Source organism: Lucilia sericata, unplaced genomic scaffold, assembly GCF_015586225.1.
Source record: "Lucilia sericata isolate MDLA Ls3-8-SP2 unplaced genomic scaffold, ASM1558622v1 Contig001365F_arrow, whole genome shotgun sequence".
NCBI lineage: Eukaryota > Metazoa > Arthropoda > Insecta > Diptera > Calliphoridae > Lucilia > Lucilia sericata.
The window spans coordinates 22,111-32,763 of record NW_023995308.1 but is presented as its reverse complement, the minus strand read 5'-3'; positions in this window follow the sequence as shown (position 1 = coordinate 32,763).

Sequence of the window (10,653 nt, the reverse complement as noted above, 5' to 3'; positions counted from 1 at the left end):
ATAAACGAAATATGAAAATAATGAAATAAATTTCGACAAATTTAAATAATTTCGAAAAAGTGGCAATTGTTTCAATGAAAAAACTTGTTAAGATAAAGATTTTTTATCGCGGAAGTCACGCTGAAGTATCTTTCACGCGTTAAGGCGACAGAATTGCTCGCTTGGCTAATCACCGGAGTATGTATTAGTAGCCTCTTCTTCCGTCGCGTCGGCAAGAACTGTTCCTCGTGTAAGCGTCCTCTAGTTTCTTCTTTCTTGAAGGAACTTAAAAAATGTGTATAATCTTCCAACTACTATACAGTAGTGACTTATACGTATACTATAGGAAGATGTAAATGCATCAGTCATGTATTTGTGTTTTGCAAGATGTGTAGTGTCTTTTAACTATTTGCAATTTAAAAAATATGCACAATCTTCCAACTATCATCCAGAAGTGACTTAAACGTATACATCTGGAAGATCAAAACTATATCTCAGTGTTGGAGTATTATCATTCCACCTGTCATCCAGAAGTGATTTAAACGTATACATCTGGAAGATCAAAACTATATCTCAGTGTTGGAGTATTATCATCCTCACCTAGAAGTGGATTAAACATATATTTGCAAGTGATTCTTTTGCAATTTCCAAGAATATGTACAATTTTCCTACTATCATATAGAAGAGACTTAAAATTATACTTCTGGAAGATTAAAACTATATCTTAATGTAGGAGGCTTCTACACCTCACCTGGAAGTGGATTAAACATATATTTGCAGATGATCCTTTTGTAATTTCGTAGAATATGCACAATCTTCCAACTATCATCCAGAAGTGACTTAAACGTATACATCTGGAAGATTGAAACTATATGTCAGTGTTGGAGTATTTTCATCCTCACCTAGAAGTGGATCAAACATATATTTGCAGATGATTCTTTTGCAATTTCCAAGAATATGTACAATCTCCCTACTTTCATCTAGAAGAGACTTAAAATTATACATCTGAAACATTAAAACTATATCTCAATATATTAGGCCTCTCCTCCTCACCTGGAAGTGGATTAAACATATATTTGCAGATGATTCTTTTGTAATTTCGTAGAATATGCACAATCTTCCAACTATTATCCAGAAGTGATTTAAACGTATTCATCTGGAAGATCAAAACTATATCTCAGTGTTGGAGTATTATCATCCTCACCTAGAAGTGGATTAAACATATATTTGCTATGATTTTTTTGCAATTTCCAAGAAGATGCACAATCTTCCTACTATCATCTAGAAGAGACTTAAACTTATACCTACATCTGGAAGATTAAAACTATATCTTAATGTAGGAGGCTTCTACACCACACCTGGAAGTGGATTAAACATATACATATTTGTAGATGATCCTTTTGTAATTTCGTAGAATATCTTCCAACTATCATCCAGAAGTGACTTAAACGTATATATCTGGAAGATCAAAACTATATCTCAGTGATGGAGTATTATCATCCTCACCTAGAAGTGGATTAAACATATATGTGCAGTTGATTCTTTTTCCAATTATCTTCCAACTATCATCCAGAAGCTATTTAAACATATACATCTAGAAGAACAAAACTATATCTCAATGTAGGAGAACTCTCATCCACATCTAAAAGTGGATTAAACATATATTTTTTGAGATAACTCTTTTGCAATTTAGTAAAATATGTACAATCTTCCAACTATCATTCAGAAGTGACTTAAACTTATACATCTGGAAGATCAAAACTATATCTCAGTGATGGAGTACTATCATCCTCACCTAGAAGTGGATTAAACATATATGTGCAGTTGATTCTTTTTCCAATTATCTTTCAACTATCATCCAGAAGCTATTTAAACATATACATCTAGAAGAACAAAACTATATCTCAATGTAGGAGAACTCTCATCCACATCTAAAATTAAACATATATTTTTTGAGATAACTCTTTTGCAATTTAGTAAAATATGTACAATCTTCCAACTATCATTCAGAAGTGACTTAAACTTATACATCTGGAAGATCAAAACTATATATCAGTTTAGGAGTTTTTTTCATTCTCACCTAGATGTGGATTAAACATATAACTGTATATGATTCTTTTGCAATTTAGTAAAATATGTACAATCTTTTAACTATCATCCAGAACAATCGGAATCATCGGAAGAACAAAACTATATCTCAGTATAGAAGGGTTTTCATCCTTACCTAGAAGTAGATTAAACATTCCGGATAACTCTTTTGCAATCTTCCAACTATCATCCAGAAGTGGCTTAAACGTAAACATCTGAAAGATCAAAACCATTTCTTAGTGTATTTTGTCTTTGTGAAACAAAATGCTTCTGACTATCGTCTATAAGTGGATTATGTACTATCATCCAACTAACATCCACAAGTGACTGAAGTGTTTAAAGCGGTATAACAGAGTATAAACTTATAGGGAAACAATTCTGCGTATATATCTTTAACGTATATCTGGAAGATCAAAACTATATCTCAGTGATGGAGTATTATCATCCTCACCTAGAAGTGGATTAAACATATATGTGCAGTTGATTCTTTGTCCAATTATCTTCCAACTATCATCCAGAAGCTATTTAAACATATACATCTAGAAGAACAAAACTATATCTCAATGTAGGAGAACTCTCATCCACATCTAAAAGTGGATTAAACATATATTTTTTGAGATAACTCTTTTGCAATTTAGTAAAATATGTACAATCTTCCAACTATCATTCAGAAGTGACTTAACTTATACATCTGGAAGATCAAAACTATATACATATCAGTTTAGGAGTTTTTTCATTCTTACCTAGATGTGGATTAAACATATAACTGTATATGATTATTTTGCAATTTAGTAAAATATGTACAATCTTTTAACTATCATCCAGAAGTGATATAAACTTATACATCTGGAATAACAAAACTAGTATATCTCAGTATAGGAGGTTTCTCATCCTTACCTAGAAGTAGATTAAACATTCCGGATAACTCTTTTGCAATTTCGTAGAATAAGTACAATCTTCCAACTATCATCCAGAAGTGGCTTAAACGTAAACATCTGGAAGATCAAAAACATTTCTCAGTGTATTTTGTCTTTGTGAAACAAAATGCTTCTGACTATCGTCTATAAGTGGATTATGTACTATCATCCAACTAACATCCACAAGTGACTGAAGTGTTCGAAGCGGTATAACAGAGTATAAACTTATAGGGAAACAATTTTGACCAAACATAGTACATATAATTCTCAACTGGTGACGTGATACACATAAGTTACGATAATAAATACAACAAGCTAAATATACCCTTGAGATTTGTTTAAAATCTATTTATTTTGTTATTAAATTTTGAACTACATACTTATAATACTTACATTTACCCAATTAGATATAAATTCAAAGAAATCCGTTAGTTACAATTCATATAAATCCTGGAATAATTTAACCTAAAAAATTATTACATTTAGGTTATATCAACAGCAAGTACTCATCGGAGGAGTACAGCGTATAAATGTGTTATTTAAAATGTAATGATTATAGTATTTTTATAAAAAGTGGTTAGGTAGATTCTTAGTAGTACACTTAGACCGATATCGGGCCTATAGTACTCTCATTTACATGTAAACTAAGAAACTCAATTTTATATATTTCCTAAGCGATATTGGCTTAAGTTATAAAGATCTCATTTCTGACTTAAAATTTGTTATTAATCCAGTTTAATGAGATATAATTAAAAACATCAACCAAAATGGTTTTTTAAAGCATTAGCCCTTCAGTTTCCTAAAAAGGACGTCACTCATATGTTTAGGTAATGATTCCAAACACTAATCTTGAAAAAAAGGTGGGGTTATAAAAAAATAAAACTATTATATATAATTTTCTTTTTATGGAACAATGATTTAGGATTTCAACGTACCTCAAAGCGAATTGTTGTGGGCGTAGAACTCGTGCATTTGTCTGTATATTTTGGCGATTGAAATAGTTGGCCTGCTTTTTCAGTTAAAGAAAAACCAATTTCTTATTCAAGGTCATTTGATTAAGTTTCCCACTAATATTAAATGGGGTGTATGGGGTAGGCGACATGGTAGTCGGGGGACATACGAATATGTAGTCAAAATACTAATAAGTACTAATGAATTGGTTTTATTAACTACTTCTTATACATATTGACTATAATAAATTCATAATGCTTACACTAACAATTAAATTATAAAACAATTCACTATAAATAAATTATAATGTTGACTCCTTACAATATGTCACTTGTCCAGTGTTGGCGCCAATCAATAGCTTTTCGTTTCTTAAAGTTGAGCTATATTTAAAATATGGACGAAATAAGGTACGTACACGTTTATTAATAATTAGGATTTCCTCATTTATTAAGGAGGGTAGCCAAACACCTATTTGTATAATTTTAACTCCCCTTTAATTGTTACATTTTAAATGGATTAAATTTGAAAGGTAAACTAATCTTAATGAAGTAATAGAGAAAAGTTCGAGGGAAAGTGGTAATAGGGAGGTTGGCAATTGTTTGATATATGTACATAAGTATAGTTAGTAATAGTGTAGTACTATAGTCAGCATATAATCTTGTCTATATATAGTTTATGAGTCTAGGCTATAGTCTAGTCTATAGTCTAGTCTATAGTCCTAGTCTATAGTCTAGTCCCTATAGTCTAGTCTATGTCGAGTCTATAGTCTAGTCTATAAGTCTAGTCTATAGTCTAGTCTTATAGTCTAGTCTATAGTCCTAGTCTAATAGTCTATCTATAGTCTAGTCTATGTCTAGTCAATAGTCCGAGTCTATAGTCTAGTCTATAGTCTAGTCTATAGTCAGTCTATAGTCTAGTCTATAAGTCTAGTCTATAGTCTAGTCTATATCTAGTCTATAGTCTCGTCTAGTAAGTCTAGTCTATAGTCTAAGTCCCCTATAGTCTAGTCATAGTCTAGTCTAGTTAATAGTCCTAGTCCTAGTATATAGTCTAGCTAGTCTATAGTACTAGTCTATAGTCCTAGTCTAGTCCTTATAGTCTAGTCTATAGTCTAGTATATAGTCTAGTCTAGTCTATAGTCTAGTCTATAGTCTAGTCTAGTCTATAGTCTAGTAGTATAGTCTAGTCTAGTCTAGTCTATAGTCTAGTCTATAGTCTAGTCTAGTCTATAGTCTAGTCTATAGTCTAGTCTATAGTCTAGTCTATAGTCTAGTCTATAGTCTAGTCTATAGTCTAGTCTATAGTCTAGTCTATAGTCTAGTCTATAGTCTAGTCTATAGTCTAGTCTATAGTCTAGTCTATAGTCTAGTCTATAGTCTAGTCTATAGTCTAGTCTATAGTCTAGTCTATAGTCTAGTCTATAGTCTAGTCTATAGTCTAGTCTATAGTCTAGTCTATAGTCTAGTCTATGTCTAGTCTATAGTCTAGTCTATAGTCTAGTCTATAGTCTAGTCTATAGTCTAGTCTATAGTCTAGTCTATAGTCTAGTCTATAGTCTAGTCTATAGTCTAGTCTATAGTCTAGTCTATAGTCTAGTCTATAGTCTAGTCTATAGTCTAGTCTATAGTCTAGTCTATAGTCTAGTCTATAGTCTAGTCTATAGTCTAGTCTATAGTCTAGTCTATAGTCTAGTCTATAGTCTAGTCTATAGTCTAGTCTATAGTCTAGTCTATAGTCTAGTCTATAGTCTAGTCTATAGTCTAGTCTATAGTCTAGTCTATAGTCTAGTCTATAGTCTAGTCTATAGTCTAGTCTATAGTCTAGTCTATAGTCTAGTCTATAGTCTAGTCTATAGTCTAGTCTATAGTCTAGTCTATTCTAGTCTATAGTCTAGTCTATAGTCTAGTCTATAGTCTAGTCTATAGTCTAGTCTATAGTCTAGTCTATAGTCTAGTCTATAGTCTAGTCTATAGTCTAGTCTATAGTCTAGTCTATAGTCTAGTCTATAGTCTAGTCTATAGTCTAGTCTATAGTCTAGTCTATAGTCTAGTCTATAGTCTAGTCTATAGTCTAGTCTATAGTCTAGTCTATAGTCTAGTCTATAGTCTAGTCTAGTCTATAGTCTAGTCTATAGTCTAGTCTATAGTCTAGTCTACAGTCTAGTCTATAGTCTAGTCTATAGTCTAGTCTATAGTCTAGTCTATAGTCTAGTCTATAGTCTAGTCTACAGTCTAGTCTATAGTCTAGTCTATAGTCTAGTCTATAGTCTAGTCTATAGTCTAGTCTATAGTCTAGTCTATAGTCTAGTCAATAGTCTAGTCTATAGTCTAGTCTATAGTCTAGTCTATAGTCTAGTCTATAGTCTAGTCTATAGTCTAGTCTAGTCTATAGTCTAGTCTAGTCTATAGTCTAGTCTATAGTCTAGTCTATAGTCTAGTCTATAGTCTAGTCTATAGTCTAGTCTATAGTCTAGTCTATAGTCTAGTCTATAGTCTAGTCTATAGTCTAGTCTATAGTCTAGTCTATAGTCTAGTCTATAGTCTAGTCTATAGTCTAGTCTATAGTCTAGTCTATAGTCTAGTCTAGTAGTCTATCTAGTCTAGTCTATGGTCTAGTCTATAGTCTAGTCTATAGTCTAGTCTATAGTCTAGTCTATAGTCTAGTATAGTCTAGTCTATAGTCTAGTCTATAGTCTAGTCTATAGTCTAGTCTATAGTCTAGTCTATAGTCTAGTCTATAGTCTAGTCTATAGTCTAGTCTATAGTCTAGTCTATAGTCTAGTCTATAGTCTAGTCTATAGTCTAGTCTATAGTCTAGTCTATAGTCTAGTCTATAGTCTAGTCTATAGTCTAGTCTATAGTCTAGTCTATAGTCTAGTCTATAGTCTAGTCTATAGACTAGTCTATAGTCTAGTCTATAGTCTAGTCTATAGTCTAGTCTATAGTCTAGTCTATAGTCTAGTCTATAGTCTAGTCTATAGTCTAGTCTATAGTCTAGTCTATAGTCTAGTCTATAGTCTAGTCTATAGTCTAGTCTATAGTCTAGTCTATAGTCTAGTCTATAGTCTAGTCTATAGTCTAGTCTATAGTCTAGTCTATAGTCTAGTCTATAGTCTAGTCTATAGTCTAGTCTATAGTCTAGTCTGTAGTCTAGTCTATAGTCTAGTCTATAGTCTAGTCTATAGTCTAGTCTATAGTCTAGTCTATAGTCTAGTCCATAGTCTAGTCTATAGTCTAGTCTATAGTCTAGTCTATAGTCTAGTCTATAGTCTAGTCCATAGTCTAGTCTATAGTCTAGTCTATAGTCTAGTCTATAGTCTAGTCTATAGTCTAGTCTATAGTCTAGTCTATAGTCTAGTCTATAGTCTAGTCTATAGTCTAGTCTATAGTCTAGTCTATAGTCTAGTCTATAGTCTAGTCTATAGTCTAGTCTATAGTCTAGTCTATAGTCTAGTCTATAGTCTAGTCTATAGTCTAGTCTATAGTCTAGTCTATAGTCTAGTCTATAGTCTAGTCTATAGTCTAGTCTATAGTCTAGTCTATAGTCTAGTCTATAGTCTAGTCTATAGTCTAGTCTATAGTCTAGTCTATAGTCTAGTCTATAGTCTAGTCTATAGTCTAGTCTATAGTCTAGTCTATAGTCTAGTCTATAGTCTAGTCTATAGTCTAGTCTATAGTCTAGTCTATAGTCTAGTCTATAGTCTAGTCTATAGTCTAGTCTATAGTCTAGTCTATAGTCTAGTCTATAGTCTAGTCTATAGTCTAGTCTATAGTCTAGTCTATAGTCTAGTCTATAGTCTAGTCTATAGTCTAGTCTATAGTCTAGTCTATAGTCTAGTCTATAGTCTAGTCTATAGTCTAGTCTATAGTCTAGTCTATAGTCTAGTCTATAGTCTAGTCTATAGTCTAGTCTATAGTCTAGTCTATAGTCTAGTCTATAGTCTAGTCTATAGTCTAGTCTATAGTCTAGTCTATAGTCTAGTCTATAGTCTAGTCTATAGTCTAGTCTATAGTCTAGTCTATAGTCTAGTCTATAGTCTAGTCTATAGTCTAGTCTATAGTCTAGTCTATAGTCTAGTCTATAGTCTAGTCTATAGTCTAGTCTATAGTCTAGTCTATAGTCTAGTCTATAGTCTAGTCTATAGTCTAGTCTATAGTCTAGTCTATAGTCTAGTCTATAGTCTAGTCTATAGTCTAGTCTATAGTCTAGTCTATAGTCTAGTCTATAGTCTAGTCTATAGTCTAGTCTATAGTCTAGTCTATAGTCTAGTCTATAGTCTAGTCTATAGTCTAGTCTATAGTCTAGTCTATAGTCTAGTCTATAGTCTAGTCTATAGTCTAGTCTATAGTCTAGTCTATAGTCTAGTCTATAGTCTAGTCTATAGTCTAGTCTATAGTCTAGTCTATAGTCTAGTCTATAGTTTAGTCTATAGTCTAGTCTATAGTCTAGTCTATAGTCTAGTCTATAGTCTAGTCTATAGTCTAGTCTATAGTCTAGTCTATAGTCTAGTCTATAGTCTAGTCTATAGTCTAGTCTATAGTCTAGTCTATAGTCTAGTCTATAGTCTAGTCTATAGTCTAGTCTATAGTCTAGTCTATAGTCTAGTCTATAGTCTCTAGTCTAGTCATGTCTAGTCTATAGTCTAGCTATAGTCTAGTCTATAGTCTGTCTATAGTCTAGTCTATATGTCTAGTCTATAGTCTAGCCTATATTCTAGTCTATTAGTTAGTCTTAGTCTAGTCTATAGTCTAGTTATAGTCTAGTCTATAGTATAGTCTATAGTCTAGTCTATAGTCTAGTCTATAGTGGTTAGTCTATCGTCAGTCTATAGTCTAGTCTATAGTCTAGACTATAGACTAGTCTAAGTATAGTCTATAGTCTAGTCCTATAGTATAGTCTATAGTTTAGTCTATAGTATAGTCTATATCGTCTAGTATTATAGTCTAGTCTATAGTCTAGTCAATAATTTACCCTATAGTATAGTCTATAGTTCTAGGCCTATAATCTAGTCTATAGTCTAGTCTATAGGTCCAGCCTATAATCTAGTCTATATAGTCTAGTCTATAGTCTGTTCTATAGTCTAGGCTATAGTCTTAGTCTATAGTCTGGTATATAGTCTAGTCTATAGTCTAGTCTATAGTCTAGTCTATAGTCTAGTCTATAGTCTAATCTATATTATAGTCTATAGTCTTGTCTATAAATATTTATTCTATTAATTCATTTCAAATTGTTTTTAATCAACTTTCTACTGATCCCTTGCAACAGATGCAAACAAAATTTATTTGTTCTAATTAATTTGACATTTCTAAATAAGTTGCCATTTTTTTTTAAACGAAATGTAAATAACTGATTGGTTAGATTTAAAACGTTTATATTAACTTGTCGATACGAGTTACTACTCTGCAGTTTTAAAGGTGGTAATGTATTATGTATTTGAGTTTATGTAGTATTTCTACCGAATGCCTATTTGCTAGTCTTATTTCTATTTGTATCTTTCATGGATTCTGTTGTACTGTTGGTGCCCCTAAGTAATCGGTTTTTGTTTTATATTGAACTTTGTAATCGAAGCATATTGTTTTCGTAATCTGTTTAAAATTAATTAGCATCCTCTTAGGCAACCCGTGTAAAATGAATACATATTTTGATATTAATTCACTCAGAACTGTAGGTCCAATGACTACGAATTCATATAAACGAATTGTGTATCGTATTTCCTCGACAATAACATGAATATTTATTTAAACGTATGACTGTTAATTTATGATGTCGTTGTTAAACAAGAATGAGCGAATGAACGAATTACAATCGACGTGTACGAATATAAAAATGTATTGACATGTGTATTGTCGTATAGTCTTTGTGTCCATTTATAAATGCATGACTGTAATGTGCCGACGCCATTATTAACTTTATATTAGTAAGTTTATGCAGTTATTAACATTATTTACATGATAATGTAAATAATGGGGGAAGTGAATGGATACTTGATTAGAAAAGTTACTATGTGGTAAGTTGAGTTCTGTTTTAGTTCTCTTCTAGTTCTGTTCTAGTTATACCCTACACCACTTTAGTGGGGAGGGTATATTGGGTTTGTGCTGATGTTTGTAACGCACAATAATATTGGTCCTATACCCACCTTAAAGTATACCAATCGGCTTAGAATCATTTTCTGAGTCGATTTAGCTATGTCCGTCCGTCCGTCTGTCCGTCTGTCCGTCCGTCCATGTAAACCTTGTAATCAAACTACAGGTCGCAATTTTGAAGATAATTCAATGAAATTTGGCACATGATCTTTTATGGTATCGTAGACGAATCCTATTGAAATGGTTAACATCTAAGGCAAGGAATAATTCAATTTAAATGCTTTATTATGGCAACTAAATCACATTATATTTTTGTCAAAGGTGTAGGGTATTATATGGTCGACCTCGCCCGACTATAATTTCTTACTTGTTCTGTTCTAGTTCTGTTCTAGTTCTGTTCTAGTTCTGTTCTAGTTCTGTTCTAGTTCTGTTCTAGTTCTGTTCTAGTTCTGTTCTAGTTCTGTTCTAGTTCTGTTCTAGTTCTGTTCTAGTTCTGTTCTAGTTCTGTTCTAGTTCTGTTCTAGTTCTGTTCTAGTTCTGTTCTAGTTCTGTTCTAGTTCTGTTCTAGTTCTGTTCTAGTTCTGTTCTAGTTCTGTTCTAGTTCTGTTCTAGTTCTGTTCTAGTTCTGTTCTAGT